We start from the raw sequence: 20,599 nt of genomic DNA on the forward strand, positions 1-20,599 counted from the left end.
GTGGAATCTGAGAACAGATATTTCGGATCCCTATGAAGACTATAGGGCCAAAGGAAATATCCTGCGATAACAAAGAGAAAGAAGCTTTCTGAGAAACTTCTTTGTGTTCTGTGAAATCATCTCACAGAGTTACAGCTTTCCCCTCAAGAAGCCTTTCGCTAAGACAGTTCTTGTGGAATTGGCAAAGTGATATTTGGAAGCCCATAGAGGGCTATGGTGAAAAAGGAAATATCCTCAAATGAAATCTGGAAAGAAGCTTTCTGAGAAACTGCTTAGTGTTCTGTTAATTCATCTCACAGAGTTACATCTCTATTTCGTGGATCTCTTTGCTAGCCTTATTTCTGTGGAATCTGAGAACAGATATTTCGGATCCCTTTGAAGACTATAGGGCCAAAGGAAATATCCTCCGATAACCAAGAGAAAGAAGCTTTCTGAGAAACTTCGTTGTGTTCTGTGAAATCATCTCACAGAGTTGCAGCTTTCCCCTCAAGAAGCCTTTCGCTAAGACAGTTCTTGTGGAATTGGCAAAGTGATATTTGGAAGCCCATAGAGGGCTATGGTGAAAAAGGAAATATCCTCAAATGAAATCTGGAAAGAAGCTTTCTGAGAAACTGCTTAGTGTTCTGTTAATTCATCTCACAGAGTTACATCTGTATTTCGTGGATCTCTTTGCTAGCCTTATTTCTGTGGAATCTGAGAACAGATATTTCGGAACCCTTTGAAGACTATAGGGCCAAAGGAAATATCCTCCGATAACAAAGAGAAAGAAGCTTTCTGAGAAACTTCGTTGTGTTCTGTGAAATCATCTCACAGAGTTACAGCTTTCCCCCTCACGCAGCCTTTCGCTAAGACAGTTCTTTTGAAATTGGCAAAGTGATATTTGGAAGCCCATAGAGGGCTATTGTGAAAAAGGAAATATCCTCAGATGAAATCTGGAAAGAAGCTTTCTGAGAAACTGCTTAGTGTTCTGTTAATTCATCTCACAGAGTTACATCTGTATTTCGTGGATCTCTTTGCTAGCCTTATTTCTGTGGAATCTGAGAACAGATATTTCGGATCCCTTTGAAGACTATAGGGCCAAAGGAAATATCCTCCGATAACAAAGAGAAAGAAGCTTTCTGAGAAACTTCTTTGTGTTCTGTGAAATCATCTCACAGAGTTACAGCTTTCCCCTCAAGAAGCGTTTCGCTAAGACAGTTCTTGTGGAATTGGCAAAGTGATATTTGGAAGCCCATAGAGGGCTATGGTGAAAAAGGAAATATCCTCAGATGAAATCTGGAAAGAAGCTTTCTGAGAAACTGCTTAGTGTTCTGTTAATTCATCTCACAGAGTTACATCTGTATTTCGTGGATCTCTTTGCTAGCCTTATTTCTGTGGAATCTGAGAACAGATATTTCGGATCCCTTTGAAGACTATAGGGCCAAAGGAAATATCCTCCGATAACAAAGAGAAAGAAGCTTTCTGAGAAACTTCGTTGTGTTCTGTGAAATCATCTCACAGAGTTACAGCTTTCCCCCTCACGCAGCCTTTCGCTAAGACAGTTCTTTTGAAATTGGCAAAGTGATATTTGGAAGCCCATAGAGGGCTTTTGTGAAAAAGGAAATATCCTCAGATGAAATCTGGAAAGAAGCTTTCTGAGAAACTGCTTAGTGTTCTGTTAATTCATCTCACAGAGTTACATCTGTATTTCGTGGATCTCTTTGCTAGCCTTATTTCTGTGGAATCTGAGAACAGATATTTCGGATCCCTTTGAAGACTATAGGGCCAAAGGAAATATCCTCCGATAACAAAGAGAAAGAAGCTTTCTGAGAAACTTCTTTGTGTTCTGTGAAATCATCTCACAGAGTTACAGCTTTCCCCTCAAGAAGCCTTTCGCTAAGACAGTTCTTGTGGAATTGGCAAAGTGATATTTGGAAGCCCATAGAGGGCTATGGTGAAAAAGGAAATATCCTCAGATGAAATCTGGAAAGAAGCTTTCTGAGAAACTGCTTAGCGTTCTATTAATTCATCTCACAGAGTTACATCTGTATTTCGTGCATTTCTTTGCTAGCCTTATTTCTGTGGAATCTCAGAACAGATATTTCGGATCGCTTTGAAGACTATAGGGCCAAAGGAAATATCCTCCGATAACAAAGAGAAGGAAGCTTTCTGAGAAACTTCTTTGTGTTCTGTGAAATCATCTCACAGAGTTACAGCTTTCCCCTCACGGAGCCTTTCGCTAAGACAGTTCTTTTGAAACTGACACAGTGATATTTGGAAGCCCATAGAGGGCTATGGTGAAAAAGGAAATACCCTCAGATGAATTCTGGAAAGAAGCTTTCTGAGAAACTGCTTAGTGTTCTGTTAATTCATCTCACAGAGTTACATCTGTATTTCGTGGATCTCTTTGCTAGCCTTATTTCTGTGGAATCTGAGAACAGATATTTCGGATCCCTATGAAGACTATAGGGCCAAAGGAAATATCCTGCGATAACAAAGAGAAAGAAGCTTTCTGAGAAACTTCTTTGTGTTTTGTGAAATCATCTCACAGAGTTACAGCTTTCCCCTCAAGAAGCCTTTCGCTAAGACAGTTCTTGTGGAATTGGCAAAGTGATATTTGGAAGCCCATAGAGGTCTATGGTGAAAAAGGAAATATCCTCAAATGAAATCTGGAAAGAAGCTTTCTGAGAAACTGCTTAGTGTTCTGTTAATTCATCTCACAGAGTTACATCTGTATTTCGTGGATCTCTTGGCTAGCCTTATTTCTGTGGAATCTGAGAACAGATATTTCGGATCCCTTAGAAGACTATAGGGCCAAAGGAAATATCCTCCGATAACAAAGAGAAAGAAGCTTTCTGAGAAACTTCGTTGTGTTCTGTGAAATCATCTCACAGAGTTGCAGCTTTCCCCTCAAGAAGCCTTTCGCTAAGACAGTTCTTGTGGAATTGGCAAAGTGATATTTGGAACCCCTAGAGGGCTATGGTGAAAAAGGAAATATCCTCAAATGAAATCTGGAAAGAAGCTTTCTGAGAAACTGCTTAGTGTTCTGTTAATTCATCTCACAGAGTTACATCTCTATTTCGTGGATCTCTTTGCTAGCCTTATTTCTGTGGAATCTGAGAACAGATATTTCGGATCCCTTTGAAGACTATAGGGCCAAAGGAAATATCCTCCGATAACCAAGAGAAAGAAGCTTTCTGAGAAACTTCGTTGTGTTCTGTGAAATCATCTCACAGAGTTGCAGCTTTCCCCTCAAGAAGCCTTTCGCTAAGACAGTTCTTGTGGAATTGGCAAAGTGATATTTGGAAGCCCATAGAGGGCTATGGTGAAAAAGGAAATATCCTCAAATGAAATCTGGAAAGAAGCTTTCTGAGAAACTGCTTAGTGTTCTGTTAATTCATCTCACAGAGTTACATCTGTATTTCGTGGATCTCTTTGCTAGCCTTATTTCTGTGGAATCTGAGAACAGATATTTCGGATCCCTTTGAAGACTATAGGGCCAAAGGAAATATCCTCCGATAACAAAGAGAAAGAAGCTTTCTGAGAAACTTCGTTGTGTTCTGTGAAATCATCTCACAGAGTTACAGCTTTCCCCCTCACGCAGCCTTTCGCTAAGACAGTTCTTTTGAAATTGGCAAAGTGATATTTGGAAGCCCATAGAGGGCTATTGTGAAAAAGGAAATATCCTCAGATGAAATCTGGAAAGAAGCTTTCTGAGAAACTGCTTAGTGTTCCGTTAATTCATCTCACAGAGGTACATCTGTATTTCGTGGATATCTTTGCTAGCCTTATTTCTGTGGAATCTGAGAACAGATATTTCGGATCCCTATGAAGACTATAGGGCCAAAGGAAATATCCTGCGATAACAAAGAGAAAGAAGCTTTCTGAGAAACTTCTTTGTGTTTTGTGAAATCATCTCACAGAGTTACAGCTTTCCCCTCAAGAAGCCTTTCGCTAAGACAGTTCTTGTGGAATTGGCAAAGTGATATTTGGAAGCCCATAGAGGGCTATGGTGAAAAAGGAAATACCCTCAGATGAAATCTGGAAAGAAGTTTTCTGAGAAACTGCTTAGTGTTCTGTTAATTCATCTCACAGAGTTACATCTGTATTTCGTGGATCTCTTGGCTAGCCTTATTTCTGTGGAATCTGAGAACAGATATTTCGGATCCCTTTGAAGACTATAGGGCCAAAGGAAATATCCTCCGATAACAAAGAGAAAGAAGCTTTCTGAGAAACTTCGTTGTGTTCTGTGAAATCATCTCACAGAGTTGCAGCTTTCTCCTCAAGAAGCCTTTCGCTAAGACAGTTCTTGTGGAATTTGCAAAGTGATATTTGGAAGCCCATAGAGGGCTATGTTGAAAAAGGAAATATCCTCAAATGAAATCTGGAAAGTAGCTTTCTGAGAAACTGCTTAGTGTTCTGTTAATTCATCTCACAGAGTTACATCTGTATTTCGTGGATCTCTTTGCTAGCCTTATTTCTGTGGAATCTGAGAACAGATATTTCGGATCCCTTAGAAGACTATAGGGCCAAAGGAAATATCCTCCGATAACAAAGAGAAAGAAGCTTTCTGAGAAACTTCGTTGTGTTCTGTGAAATCATCTCACAGAGTTGCAGCTTTCCCCTCAAGAAGCCTTTCGCTAAGACAGTTCTTGTGGAATTGGCAAAGTGATATTTGGAAGCCCATAGAGGGCTATGGTGAAAAAGGCAATATCCTCAGATGAAATCTGGAAAGAAGCTTTCTGAGAAACTGCTTAGTGTTCTGTTAATTCCTCTCACAGAGTTACATCTGTATTTCGTGGATCTCTTTGCTAGCCTTATTTCTGTGGAATCTGAGAACAGATATTTCGGATCCCTATGAAGACTATAGGGCCAAAGGAAATATCCTCCGATAACAAAGAGAAAGAAGCTTTCTGAGAAACTTCTTTGTGTTCTGTGAAATCATCTCACAGAGTTACAGCTTTCCCCTCAAGAAGCCTTTCGCTAAGACAGTTCTTGTGGAATTGGCAAAGTGATATTTGGAAGCCCATAGAGGGCTATGGTGAAAAAGGAAATATCCTCAAATGAAATCTGGAAAGAAGCTTTCTGAGAAACTGCTTAGTGTTCTGTTAATTCATCTCACAGAGTTACATCTGTATTTCGTGGATCTCTTTGCTAGCCTTATTTCTGTGGAATCTGAGAACAGATATTTCGGATCCCTTTGAAGACTATAGGGCCAAAGGAAATATCCTCCGATAACCAAGAGAAAGAAGCTTTCTGAGAAACTTCGTTGTGTTCTGTGAAATCATCTCACAGAGTTGCAGCTTTCCCCTCAAGAAGCCTTTCGCTAAGACAGTTCTTGTGGAATTGGCAAAGTGATATTTGGAAGCCCATAGAGGGCTATGGTGAAAAAGGAAATATCCTCAAATGAAATCTGGAAAGAAGCTTTCTGAGAAACTGCTTAGTGTTCTGTTAATTCATCTCACAGAGTTACATCTGTATTTTGTGGATCTCTTTGCTAGCCTTATTTCTGTGGAATCTGAGAACAGATATTTCGGATCCCTTTGAAGACTATAGGGCCAAAGGAAATATCCTCCGATAACAAAGAGAAAGAAGCTTTCTGAGAAACTTCGTTGTGTTCTGTGAAATCATCTCACAGAGTTACAGCTTTCCCCCTCACGCAGCCTTTCGCTAAGACAGTTCTTTTGAAATTGGCAAAGTGATATTTGGAAGCCCATAGAGGGCTATTGTGAAAAAGGAAATATCCTCAGATGAAATCTGGAAAGAAGCTTTCTGAGAAACTGCTTAGTGTTCTGTTAATTCATCTCACAGAGTTACATCTGTATTTCGTGGATCTCTTTGCTAGCCTTATTTCTGTGGAATCTGAGAACAGATATTTCGGATCCCTTTGAAGACTATAGGGCCAAAGGAAATATCCTCCGATAACAAAGAGAAAGAAGCTTTCTGAGAAACTTCTTTGTGTTCTTTGAAATCATCTCACAGAGTTGCAGCTTTCCCCTCAAGAAGCCTTTCGCTAAGACAGTTCTTGTGGAATTGGCAAAGTGATATTTGGAAGCCCCTAGAGGGCTATGGTGAAAAAGGAAATATCCTCAGATGAAATCTGGAAAGAAGCTTTCTGAGAAACTGCTTAGTGTTCTGTTAATTCATCTCACAGAATTACATCTGTATTTCGTGGATCTCTTTGCTAGCCTTTTTTCTGTGGAATCTGAGAACAGATATTTCGGATCCCTTTGAAGACTATAGGGCCAAAGGAAATATCCTCCGATAACAAAGAGAAAGAAGCTTTTTGAGAAACTTCGTTGTGTTCTGTGAAATCATCTCACAGAGTTAAAGCTTTCCCCTCACGGAGCCTTTCGCTAAGACAGTTCTTTTGAAATTGGCAAAGTGATATTTGGAAGCCCTTAGAGGGCTATGGTGAAAAAGGAAATATCCTCAGATGAAATCTGTAAAGAAGATTTCTGAGAAACTGCTTAGTGTTCTGTTAATTCATCTCACAGAGTTACATCTGTATTTCGTGGATCTCTTTGCTAGCCTTATTTCTGTGGAATCTGAGAACAGATATTTCGGATCCCTTTGAAGACTATAGGGCCAAAGGAAATATCCTCCGATAACAAAGAGAAAGAAGCTTTCTGAGAAACTTCTTTGTGTTCTGTGAAATCATCTCACAGAGTTACAGCTTTCCCCTCAAGAAGCCTTTCGCTAAGACAGTTCTTGTGGAATTGGCAAAGTGATATTTGGAAGCCCATAGAGGGCTATGGTGAAAAAGGAAATATCCTCAGATGAAATCTGGAAAGAAGCTTTCTGAGAAACTGCTTAGTGTTCTGTTAATTCATCTCACAGAGTTACATCTGTATTTCGTGGATCTCTTTGCTAGCCTTATTTCTGTGGAATCTCAGAACAGATATTTCGGATCCCTTTGAAGACTATAGGGCCAAAGGAAATATCCTCCGATAACAAAGAGAAAGAAGCTTTCTGAGAAACTTCTTTGTGTTCTGTGAAATCATCTCACAGAGTTACAGCTTTCCCCTCACGGAGCCTTTCACTAAGACAGTTCTTTTGAAATTGGCAAAGTGATATTTCGAAGCCCATAGAGGGCTATGGTGAAAAAGGAAATATCCTCAGATGAAATCTGGAAAGAAGCTTTCTGAGAAACTGCTTAGTGTTCTTTTAATTCATCTCACAGTGTTACATCTGTATTTCGTGGATCTCTTTGCTAGCCTTATTTCTGTGGAATCTGAGAACAGATATTTCGGATCCCTTTGAAGACTATAGGGCCAAAGGAAATATCCTCCGATAACAAAGAGAAAGAAGCTTTCTGAGAAACTTCTTTGTGTTCTGTGAAATCATCTCACAGAGTTGCAGCTTTCCCCTCAAGATGCCTTTCGCTAAGACAGTTCTTGTGGAATTGGCAAAGTGATATTTGGAAGCCCCTAGAGGGCTATGGTGAAAAAGGAAATATCCTCACAGGAAATCTGGAAAGAAGCTTTCTGAGAAACTGCTTAGTGTTCTGTTAATTCATCTCACAGAATTACATCTGTATTTCGTGGATCTCTTTGCTAGCCTTATTTCTGTGGAATCTGAGAACAGATATTTCGGATCCCTTTGAAGACTATAGGGCCAAAGGAAATATCCTCCGATAACAAAGAGAAAGAAGCTTTTGGAGAAACTTCGTTGTGTTCTGTGAAATCATCTCACAGAGTTAAAGCATTCCCCTCACGGAGCCTTTCGCTAAGACAGTTCTTTTGAAATTGGCAAAGTGATATTTGGAAGCCCTTAGAGGGCTATGGTGAAAAAGGAAATATCCTCAGATGAAATCTGGAAAGAAGCTTTCTGAGAAACTGCTTAGTGTTCTGTTAATTCATCTCACAGAGTTACATCTGTATTTCGTGGATCTCTTTGCTAGCCTTATTTCTGTGGAATCTGAGAACAGATATTTCGGATCCCTTTGAAGACTATAGGGCCAAAGGAAATATCCTCCGATAACAAAGAGAAAGAAGCTTTCTGAGAAACTTCTTTGTGTTCTGTGAAATCATCTCACAGAGTTACAGCTTTCCCCTCAAGAAGCCTTTCACTAGGACAGTTCTTGTGGAATTGGCAAAGTGATATTTGTTAGCCCTTAGAGGGCTATGGTGAAAAAGGAAATATCCTCAGATGAAATCTGGAAAGAAGCTTTCTGAGAAACTGCTTAGTGTTCTGTTAATTCATCTCACAGAGTTACATCTGTATTTCGTGGATCTCTTGGCTAGCCTTATTTCTGTGGAATCAGACAACAGATATTTCGGATCCCTTTGAAGACTATAGGGCCAAAGGAAATATCCTCCGATAACAAAGAGAAAGAAGCTTTCTGAGAAACTTCGTTGTGTTCTGTGAAATCATCTCACAGAGTTGCAGCATTCCCCTCAAGAATCCTTTCGCTAAGACAGTTCTTGTGGAATTGGCAAAGTGATATTTGGAAGCCCATAGAGGGCTATGGTGAAAAGGGAAATATCCTCAGATGAAATCTGGAAAGAAGCTTTCTGAGAAACTGCTTAGTGTTCTGTTAATTCATCTCACAGAGTTACATCTGTATTTCATGGATCTCTTTGCTAGCCTTATTTCTGTGGAATCTGAGAACAGATATTTCGGATCCCTATGAAGACTATAGGGCCAAAGGAAATATCCTGCGATAACAAAGAGAAAGAAGCTTTCTGAGAAACTTCTTTGTGTTTTGTGAAATCATCTGACAGAGTTACAGCTTTCCCCTCAAGAAGCCTTTCGCTAAGACAGTTCTTGTGGAATTGGCAAAGTGATATTTGGAAGCCCATAGAGGTCTATGGTGAAAAAGGAAATATCCTCAGATGAAATCTGGAAAGAAGCTTTCTGAGAAACTGCTTAGTGTTCTGTTAATTCATCTCACAGAGTTACATCTGTATTTCGTGGATCTCTTGGCTAGCCTTATTTCTGTGGAATCTGAGAACAGATATTTCGGATCCCTTAGAAGACTATAGGGCCAAAGGAAATATCCTCCGATAACAAAGAGAAAGAAGCTTTCTGAGAAACTTCGTTGTGTTCTGTGAAATCATCTCACAGAGTTGCAGCTTTCCCCTCAAGAAGCCTTTCGCTAAGACAGTTCTTGTGGAATTGGCAAAGTGATATTTGGAAGCCCATAGAGGGCTATGGTGAAAAAGGCAATATCCTCAGATGAAATCTGGAAAGAAGCTTTCTGAGAAACTGCTTAGTGTTCTGTTAATTCCTCTCACAGAGTTACATCTGTATTTCGTGGATCTCTTTGCTAGCCTTATTTCTGTGGAATCTGAGAACAGATATTTCGGATCCCTATGAAGACTATAGGGCCAAAGGAAATATCCTCCGATAACAAAGAGAAAGAAGCTTTCTGAGAAACTTCTTTGTGTTCTGTGAAATCATCTCACAGAGTTACAGCTTTCCCCTCAAGAAGCCTTTCGCTAAGACAGTTCTTGTGGAATTGGCAAAGTGATATTTGGAAGCCCATAGAGGGCTATGGTGAAAAAGGAAATATCCTCAAATGAAATCTGGAAAGAAGCTTTCTGAGAAACTGCTTAGTGTTCTGTTAATTCATCTCACAGAGTTACATCTGTATTTCGTGGATCTCTTTGCTAGCCTTATTTCTGTGGAATCTGAGAACAGATATTTCGGATCCCTTTGAAGACTATAGGGCCAAAGGAAATATCCTCCGATAACCAAGAGAAAGAAGCTTTCTGAGAAACTTCGTTGTGTTCTGTGAAATCATCTCACAGAGTTGCAGCTTTCCCCTCAAGAAGCCTTTCGCTAAGACAGTTCTTGTGGAATTGGCAAAGTGATATTTGGAAGCCCATAGAGGGCTATGGTGAAAAAGGAAATATCCTCAAATGAAATCTGGAAAGAAGCTTTCTGAGAAACTGCTTAGTGTTCTGTTAATTCATCTCACAGAGTTACATCTGTATTTCGTGGATCTCTTTGCTAGCCTTATTTCTGTGGAATCTGAGAACAGATATTTCGGATCCCTTTGAAGACTATAGGGCCAAAGGAAATATCCTCCGATAACAAAGAGAAAGAAGCTTTCTGAGAAACTTCTTTGTGTTCTGTGAAATCATCTCACAGAGTTACAGCTTTCCCCTCACGGAGCCTTTCGCTAAGACAGTTCTTTTGAAATTGGCAAAGTGATATTTCGAAGCCCATAGAGGGCTATGGTGAAAAAGGAAATATCCTCAGATGAAATCTGGAAAGAAGCTTTCTGAGAAACTGCTTAGTGTTCTTTTAATTCATCTCACAGTGTTACATCTGTATTTCGTGGATCTCTTTGCTAGCCTTATTTCTGTGGAATCTGAGAACAGATATTTCGGATCCCTTTGAAGACTATAGGGCCATAGGAAATATCCTCCGATAACAAAGAGAAAGAAGCTTTCTGAGAAACTTCTTTGTGTTCTGTGAAATCATCTCACAGAGTTGCAGCTTTCCCCTCAAGAAGCCTTTCGCTAAGACAGTTCTTGTGGAATTGGCAAAGTGATATTTGGAAGCCCATAGAGGGCTATGGTGAAAAAGGAAATATCCTCAAATGAAATCTGGAAAGAAGCTTTCTGAGAAACTGCTTAGTGTTCTGTTAATTCATCTCACAGAATTACATCTGTATTTCGTGGATCTCTTTGCTAGCCTTATTTCTGTGGAATCTGAGAACAGATATTTCGGATCCCTTTGAAGACTATAGGGCCAAAGGAAATATCCTCCGATAACAAAGAGAAAGAAGCTTTTTGAGAAACTTCGTTGTGTTCCGTGAAATCATCTCACAGAGTTAAAGCTTTCCCCTCACGTAGCCTTTCGCTAAGACAGTTCTTTTGAAATTGGCAAAGTGATATTTGGAAGCCCTTAGAGGGCTATGGTGAAAAAGGAAATATCCTCAGATGAAATCTGGAAAGAAGATTTCTGAGAAACTGCTTAGTGTTCTGTTAATTCATCTCACAGAGTTACATCTGTATTTCGTGGATCTCTTTGCTAGCCTTATTTCTGTGGAATCTGAGAACAGATATTTCGGATCCCTTTGAAGACTATAGGGCCAAAGGAAATATCCTCCGATAACAAAGAGAAAGAAGCTTTCTGAGAAACTTCTTTGTGTTCTGTGAAATCATCTCTCAGAGTTACAGCTTTCCTCTCAAGAAGCCTTTCGCTAAGACAGTTCTTGTGGAATTGGCAAAGTGATATTTGGAAGCCCATAGAGGGCTATGGTAAAAAAGGAAATATCCTCAGATGAAATCTGGAAAGAAGCTTTCTGAGAAACTGCTTAGTGTTCTGTTAATTCATCTCACAGAGTTACATCTGTATTTCGTGGATCTCTTTGCTAGCCTTATTTCTGTGGAATCTCAGAACAGATATTTCGGATCCCTTTGAAGACTATAGGGCCAAAGGAAATATCCTCCGATAACAAAGAGAAAGAAGCTTTCTGAGAAACTTCTTTGTGTTCTGTGAAATCATCTCACAGAGTTACAGCTTTCCCCTCACGGAGCCTTTCGCTAAGACAGTTCTTTTGAAATTGGCAAAGTGATATTTCGAAGCCCATAGAGGGCTATGGTGAAAAAGGAAATATCCTCAGATGAAATCTGGAAAGAAGCTTTCTGAGAAACTGCTTTGTGTTCTTTTAATTCATCTCACAGTGTTACATCTGTATTTCGTGGATCTCTTTGCTAGCCTTATTTCTGTGGAATCTGAGAACAGATATTTCGGATCCCTTTGAAGACTATAGGGCCAAAGGAAATATCCTCCGATAACAAAGAGAAAGAAGCTTTCTGAGAAACGTCTTTGTGTTCTGTGAAATCATCTCACAGAGTTGCAGCGTTCCCCACAAGAAGCCTTTCGCTAAGACAGTTCTTGTGGAATTGGCAAAGTGATATTTGGAAGCCCATAGAGGGCTGTGGTGAAAAAGGAAATATCCTCAGATGAAATCTTTAAAGAAGCTTTCTGAGAAACTGCTTAGTGTTCTGTTAATTCATCTCACAGAGTTACATCTGTATTTCGTGGATCTCTTTGCTAGCCTTATTTCTGTGGAATCTGAGAACAGATATTTCGGATCCCTTTCAAGACTATAGGGCCAAAGGAAATATCCTCCGATAACAAAGAGAAAGAAGCTTTCTGAGAAACTTCGTTGTGTTCTGTGAAATCATCTCACAGAGTTACAGCTTTCCCCTCACGGAGCCTTTCGCTAAGACAGTTCTTTTGGAATTGGCAAAGTGATATTTGGAAGCCCATAGAGGGCTATGGTGAAAAAGGAAATATCCTCAGATGAAATCTGGAAAGAAGCTTTCTGAGAAACTGCTTAGCGTTCTGTTAATTCATCTCACAGAGTTACATCTGTATTTCGTGAATCTCTTTGCTAGCCTTATTTCTGTGGAATCTGAGAACAGATATTTCGGATCCCTTTGAAGACTAAAGGGCCAAAGGAAATATCCTCCGATAACAAAGAGAAAGAAGCTTTCTGAGAAACTTCTTTGTGTTCTGTGAAATCATCTCACAGAGTTACAGCTTTCCCCTCACGGAGCCTTTCGCTAAGTCAGTTCTTTTGGAATTGGCAAAGTGATATTTGGAAGCCCATAGAGGGCTATGGTGAAAAAGGAAATATCCTCAGATGAAATCTGGAAAGAAGCTTTCTGAGAAACTGCTTAGCGTTCTGTTAATTCATCTCACAGAGTTACATCTGTATTTCGTGGATCTCTTTGCTAGCCTTATTTCTGTGGAATCTGAGAACAGATATTTCGGATCCCTTTGAAGACTATAGGGCCAAAGGAAATATCCTCCGATAACAAAGAGAAAGAAGCTTTCTGAGAAACTTCTTTGTGTTCTGTGAAATCATCTCACAGAGTTACAGCTTTCCCGTCACGGAGCCTTTCGCTAAGACAGTTCTTGTGGAATTGGCAAAGTGATATTTGGAAGCCCATAGAGGTCTATGGTGAAAAAGGAAATATCCTCAAATGAAATCTGGAAAGAAGCTTTCTGAGAAACTGCTTAGTGTTCTGTTAATTCATCTCACAGAGTTACATCTGTGTTTCGTGGATCTCTTTGCTAGCCTTATTTCTGTGGGATCTGAGAACAGATATTTCGGATCCCTTTGAAGACTATTGGGCCAAAGGAAATATCCTCCGATAACAAAGAGAAAGAAGCTTTCTGAGAAACTTCGTTGTGTTCTGTGAAATCACATCACAGAGTTACAGCTTTCCCCTCAAGGAGCCTTTGGCTAAGACAGTTCTTTTGAAACTGGCAAATTGATATTTGGAAGCCCATAGAGGGCTATGGTGAAAAAGGAAATATCCTCAGATGAAATCTGGAAAGAAGCTTTCTGAGAAACTGCTTAGTGTTCTGTTAATTCATCTCACAGAGTTACATCTGTATTTCGTGGATCTCTTTGCTAGCCTTATTTCTGTGGAATCTGAGAACAGATATTTCAGATACCTTTGAAGACTATAGGGCCAAAGGAAATATCCTCCGATAACAAAGAGAAGGAAGCTTTCTGAGAAACTTCTTTGTGTTCTGTGAAATCATCTCACAGAGTTGCAGCTTTCCCCTCAAGAAGCCTTTCGCTAAGACCGTTCTTGTGGAATTGGCAAAGTGATATTTGGAAGCCCATAGAGGGCTATGGTGAAAAAGGAAATATCCTCAGATGAAATCTGGAAAGAAGCTTTCTGAGAAACTGCTTAGTGTTCTGTTAATTCATCTCACAGAGTTACATCTGTATTTCGTGGATCTCTTTGCTAGCCTTATTTCTGTGGAATCTGAGAACAGATATTTCGGATCCCTATGAAGACTATAGGGCCAAAGGAAATATCCTCCGATAACAAAGAGAAAGAAGCTTTCTGAGAAACTTCTTTGTGTTTTGTGAAATCATCTGACAGAGTTACAGCTTTCCCCTCAAGAAGCCTTTCGCTAAGACAGTTCTTGTGGAATTGGCAAAGTGATATTTGGAAGCTCATAGAGGGCTATGGTGAAAAAGGAAATATCCTCAATTAAAATCTGGAAAGAAGCTTTCTGAGAAACTGCTTAGTGTTCTGTTAATTCATCTCACAGAGTTACATCTGTATTTCGTGGATCTCTTTGCTAGCCTTATTTCTGTGGAATCTGAGAAAAGATATTTCGGATCCCTTTGAAGACTATAGGGCCAAAGAAAATATCCTCCGATAACAAAGAGAAAGAAGCTTTCTGAGAAACTTCGTTGTGTTCTATAAAATCATCTCACAGAGTTACAGCTTTCCCCTCACGGAGCCTTTCGCTAAGACAGTTCTTTTGAAAATGACAAAGTGATATTTGGAAGCCCATAGAGGGCTATGGTGAAAAAGGAAATATCCTCAGATGAAATCTGGAAAGAAGCTTTCTGAGAAACTGCTTAGTGTTCTGTTAATTCATCTCACAGAGTTACATCTGTATTTCGTGGATCTCTTTGCTAGCCTTTTTTCTGTGGAATCTGAGAACAGATATTTCGGATCCCTTTGAAGACTATAGGGCCAAAGGAAATATCCTCCGATAACAAAGAGAAAGAAGCTTTTTGAGAAACTTCGTTGTGTTCTGTGAAATCATCTCACAGAGTTAAAGCTTTCTCCTCACGGAGCCTTTCGCTAAGACAGTTCTTTTGAAATTGGCAAAGTGATATTTGGAAGCCCTTAGAGGGCTATGGTGAAAAAGGAAATATCCTCAGATGAAATCTGTAAAGAAGATTTCTGAGAAACTGCTTAGTGTTCTGTTAATTCATCTCACAGAGTTACATCTGTATTTCGTGGATCTCTTTGCTAGCCTTATTTCTGTGGAATCTGAGAACAGATATTTCGGATCCCTTTGAAGACTATAGGGCCAAAGGAAATATCCTCCGATAACAAAGAGAAAGAAGCTTTCTGAGAAACTTCTTTGTGTTCTGTGAAATCATCTCACAGAGTTACAGCTTTCCCCTCAAGAAGCCTTTCGCTAAGACAGTTCTTGTGGAATTGGCAAAGTGATATTTGGAAGCCCATAGAGGGCTATGGTCAAAAAGGAAATATCCTCAGATGAAATCTGGAAAGAAGCTTTCTGAGAAACTGCTTAGTGTTCTGTTAATTCATCTCACAGAGTTACATCTGTATTTCGTGGATCTCTTTGCTAGCCTTATTTCTGTGGAATCTCAGAACAGATATTTCGGATCCCTTTGAAGACTATAGGGCCAAAGGAAATATCCTCCGATAACAAAGAGAAAGAAGCTTTCTGAGAAACTTCTTTGTGTTCTGTGAAATCATCTCACAGAGTTACAGCTTTCCCCTCACGGAGCCTTTCGCTAAGATAGTTCTTTTGAAATTGGCAAAGTGATATTTGGAAGCCCATAGAGGGCTATGGTGAAAAAGGAAATATCCTCAGATGAAATCTGGAAAGAAGCTTTCTGAGAAACTGCTTAGTGTTCTTTTAATTCATCTCACAGAGTTACATCTGTATTTCGTGGATCTCTTTGCTAGCCTTATTTCTGTGGAATCTGAGAACAGATATTTCGGATCCCTTTGAAGACTATAGGGCCAAAGGAAATATCCTCCGATAACAAAGAGAAAGAAGCTTTCTGAGAAACTTCTTTGTGTTCTGTGAAATCATCTCACAGCGTTACAGCTTTCCCCTCAAGAAGCCTTTCGCTAAGACAGTTCTTGTGGAATTGGCAAAGTGATATTTGGAAGCCCATAGAGGGCTACGGTCAAAAAGGAAATATCCTCAGATGAAATCTGGAAAGAAGCTTTCTGAGAAACTGCTTAGTGTTCTGTTAATTCATCTCACAGAGTTACATCTGTATTTCGTGGATCTCTTTGCTAGCCTTATTTCTGTGGAATCTCAGAACAGATATTTCTGATCCCTTTGAAGACTATAGGGCCAAAGGAAATATCCTCCGATAACAAAGAGAAAGAAGCTTTCTGAGAAACTTCTTTGTGTTCTGTGAAATCATCTGACAGAGTTACAGCTTTCCCCTCATGGAGCCTTTCGCTAAGACAGTTCTTTTGACACTGGCAAAGTGATATTTGGAAGCCCATAGAGGGCTATGGTGAAAAAGGAAATACCCTCAGATGAAATCTGGAAAGAAGCTTTCTGAGAAACTGCTTAGTGTTCTGTTAATTCATCTCACAGAGGTACATCTGTATTTCGTGGATATCTTTGCTAGCCTTATTTCTGTGGAATCTGAGAACAGATATTTCGGATCCCTATGAAGACTATAGGGCCAAAGGAAATATCCTGCGATAACAAAGAGAAAGAAGCTTTCTGAGAAACTTCTTTGTGTTTTGTGAAATCATCTCACAGAGTTACAGCTTTCCCCTCAAGAAGCCTTTCGCTAAGACAGTTCTTGTGGAATTGGCAAAGTGATATTTGGAAGCCCATAGAGGGCTATGGTGAAAAAGGAAATACCCTCAGATGAAATCTGGAAAGAAGTTTTCTGAGAAACTGCTTAGTGTTCTGTTAATTCATCTCACAGAGTTACATCTGTATTTCGTGGATCTCTTGGCTAGCCTTATTTCTGTGGAATCTGAGAACAGATATTTCGGATCCCTTTGAAGACTATAGGGCCAAAGGAAATATCCTCCGATAACAAAGAGAAAGAAGCTTTCTGAGAAACTTCGTTGTGTTCTGTGAAATCATCTCACAGAGTTGCAGCTTTCTCCTCAAGAAGCCTTTCGCTAAGACAGTTCTTGTGGAATTGGCAAAGTGATATTTGGAAGCCCATAGAGGGCTATGGTGAAAAAGGAAATATCCTCAAATGAAATCTGGAAAGAAGCTTTCTGAGAAACTGCTTAGTGTTCTGTTAATTCATCTCACAGAGTTACATCTGTATTTCGTGGATCTCTTTGCTAGCCTTATTTCTGTGGAATCTGAGAACAGATATTTCGGATCCCTTAGAAGACTATAGGGCCAAAGGAAATATCCTCCGATAACAAAGAGAAAGAAGCTTTCTGAGAAACTTCGTTGTGTTCTGTGAAATCATCTCACAGAGTTGCAGCTTTCCCCTCAAGAAGCCTTTCGCTAAGACAGTTCTTGTGGAATTGGCAAAGTGATATTTGGAAGCCCATAGAGGGCTATGGTGAAAAAGGAAATATCCTCAGATGAAATCTGGAAAGAAGCTTTCTGAGAAACTGCTTAGTGTTCTGTTAATTCCTCTCACAGAGTTACATCTGTATTTCGTGGATCTCTTTGCTAGCCTTATTTCTGTGGAATCTGAGAACAGATATTTCGGATCCCTATGAAGACTATAGGGCCAAAGGAAATATCCTCCGATAACAAAGAGAAAGAAGCTTTCTGAGAAACTTCTTTGTGTTCTGTGAAATCATCTCACAGAGTTACAGCTTTCCCCTCAAGAAGCCTTTCGCTAAGACAGTTCTTGTGGAATTGGCAAAGTGATATTTGGAAGCCCATAGAGGGCTATGGTGAAAAAGGAAATATCCTCAAATGAAATCTGGAAAGAAGCTTTCTGAGAAACTGCTTAGTGTTCTGTTAATTCATCTCACAGAGTTACATCTCTATTTCGTGGATCTCTTTGCTAGCCTTATTTCTGTGGAATCTGAGAACAGATATTTCGGATCCCTTTGAAGACTATAGGGCCAAAGGAAATATCCTCCGATAACCAAGAGAAAGAAGCTTTCTGAGAAACTTCGTTGTGTTCTGTGAAATCATCTCACAGAGTTGCAGCTTTCCCCTCAAGAAGCCTTTCGCTAAGACAGTTCTTGTGGAATTGGCAAAGTGATATTTGGAAGCCCATAGAGGGCTATGGTGAAAAAGGAAATATCCTCAAATGAAATCTGGAAAGAAGCTTTCTGAGAAACTGCTTAGTGTTCTGTTAATTCATCTCACAGAGTTACATCTGTATTTTGTGGATCTCTTTGCTAGCCTTATTTCTGTGGAATCTGAGAACAGATATTTCGGATCCCTTTGAAGACTATAGAGCCAAAGGAAATATCCTCCGATAACAAAGAGAAAGAAGCTTTCTGAGAAACTTCGTTGTGTTCTGTGAAATCATCTCACAGAGTTACAGCTTTCCCCCTCAAGCAGCCTTTCGCTAAGACAGTTCTTTTGAAATTGGCAAAGTGATATTTGGAAGCCCATAGAGGGCTATTGTGAAAAAGGAAATATCCTCAGATGAAATCTGGAAAGAAGCTTTCTGAGAAACTGCTTAGTGTTCTGTTAATTCATCTCACAGAGTTACATCTGTATTTCGTGGATCTCTTTGCTAGCCTTATTTCTGTGGAATCTGTGAACAGATATTTCGGATCCCTTTGAACACTATAGGGCCAAAGGAAATATCCTCCGATAACAAAGAGAAAGAAGCTTTCTGAGAAACTTCGTTGTGTTCTGTGAAATCATCTCACAGAGTTGCAGCTTTCCCCTCAAGAAGCCTTTCGCTAAGACAGTTCTTGTGGAATTGGCAAAGTGATATTTGGAAGCCCTTAGAGGGCTATGGTGAAAAAGGCAATATCCTCAGATGAAATCTGGAAAGAAGCTTTCTGAGAAACTGCTTAGTGTTCTGTTAATTCCTCTCACAGAGTTACATCTGTATTTCGTGGATCTCTTTGCTAGCCTTATTTCTGTGGAATCTGAGAACAGATATTTCGGATCCCTATGAAGACTATAGGGCCAAAGGAAATATCCTCCGATAACAAAGAGAAAGAAGCTTTCTGAGAAACTTCTTTGTGTTCTGTGAAATCATCTCACAGAGTTACAGCTTTCCCCTCAAGAAGCCTTTCGCTAAGACAGTTCTTGTGGAATTGGCAAAGTGATATTTGGAAGCCCATAGAGGGCTATGGTGAAAAAGGAAATATCCTCAAATGAAATCTGGAAAGAAGCTTTCTGAGAAACTGCTTACTGTTCTGTTAATTCATCTCACAGAGTTACATCTGTATTTCGTGGATCTCTTTGCTAGCCTTATTTCTGTGGAATCTGAGAACAGATATTTCGGATCCCTTTGAAGACTATAGGGCCAAAGGAAATATCCTCCGATAACAAAGAGAAAGAAGCTTTCTGAGAAACTTCGTTGTGTTCTGTGAAATCATCTCACAGATTTACAGCTTTCCCCTCACGGAGCCTTTCGCTAAGACAGTTCTTTTGGAATTGGCAAAGTGATATTTGGAAGCCCATAGAGGGCTATGGTGAAAAAGGAAATATCCTCAGATGAAATCTGGAAAGAAGCTTTCTGAGAAACTGCTTAGCGTTCTGTTAATTCATCTCACAGAGTTACATCTGTATTTCGTGAATCTCTTTGCTAGCCTTATTTCTGTGGAATCTGAGAACAGATATTTCGGATCCCTTTGAAGACTAAAGGGCCAAAGGAAATATCCTCCGATAACAAAGAGAAAGAAGCTTTCTGAGAAACTTCTTTGTGTTCTGTGAAATCATCTCACAGAGTTACAGCTTTCCCCTCACGGAGCCTTTCGCTAAGTCAGTTCTTTTGGAATTGGCAAAGTGATATTTGGAAGCCCATAGAGGGCTATGGTGAAAAAGGAAATATCCTCAGATCAAATCTGGAAAGAAGCTTTCTGAGAAACTGCTTAGCGTTCTGTTAATTCATCTCACAGAGTTACATCTGTATTTCGTGGATCTCTTTGCTAGCCTTATTTCTGTGGAATCTGAGAACAGATATTTCGGATCCCTTTGAAGACTATAGGGCCAAAGGAAATATCCTCCGATAACAAAGAGAAAGAAGCTTTCTGAGAAACTTCTTTGTGTTCTGTGAAATCATCTCACAGAGTTACAGCTTTCCCGTCACGGAGCCTTTCGCTAAGACAGTTCTTGTGGAATTGGCAAAGTGATATTTGGAAGCCCATAGAGGGCTACGGTGAAAAAGGAAATATCCTCAAATGAAATCTGGAAAGAAGCTTTCTGACAAACTGCTTAGTGTTCTGTTAATTCATCTCACAGAGTTACATCTGTGTTTCGTGGATCTCTTTGCTAGCCTTATTTCTGGGGGTTTTAGAACAGATATTTCGGATCCCTTTGAAGACTATTGGGCCAAAGGAAATATCCTCCGATAACAAAGAGAAAGAAGCTTTCTGAGAAACTTCGTTGTGTTCTGTGAAATCACATCACAGAGTTACAGCTTTCCCCTCAAGGAGCCTTTGGCTAAGACAGTTCTTTTGAAACTGGCAAATTGATATTTGGAAGCCCATAGAGGGCTATGGTGAAAAAGGAAATATCCTCAGATGAAATCTGGAAAGAAGCTTTCTGAGAAACTGCTTAGTGTTCTGTTAATTCATCTCACAGAGTTACATCTGTATTTCGTGGATCTCTTTGCTAGCCTTATTTCTGTGGAATCTGAGAACAGATATTTCAGATACCTTTGAAGACTATAGGGCCAAAGGAAATATCCTCCGATAACAAAGAGAAGGAAGCTTTCTGAGAAACTTCTTTGTGTTCTGGGAAATCATCTCACAGAGTTGCAGCTTTCCCCTCAAGAAGCCTTTCGCTAAGACCGTTCTTGTGGAATTGGCAAAGTGATATTTGGAAGCCCATAGAGGGCTATGGTGAAAAAGGAAATATCCTCAGATGAAATCTGGAAAGAAGCTTTCTGAGAAACTGCTTAGTGTTCTGTTAATTCATCTCACAGAGTTACATCTGTATTTCGTGGATCTCTTTGCTAGCCTTATTTCTGTGGAATCTGAGAACA

Source organism: Macaca mulatta, chromosome 14, assembly GCF_049350105.2.
Source record: "Macaca mulatta isolate MMU2019108-1 chromosome 14, T2T-MMU8v2.0, whole genome shotgun sequence".
Lineage (NCBI taxonomy): Eukaryota > Metazoa > Chordata > Mammalia > Primates > Cercopithecidae > Macaca > Macaca mulatta.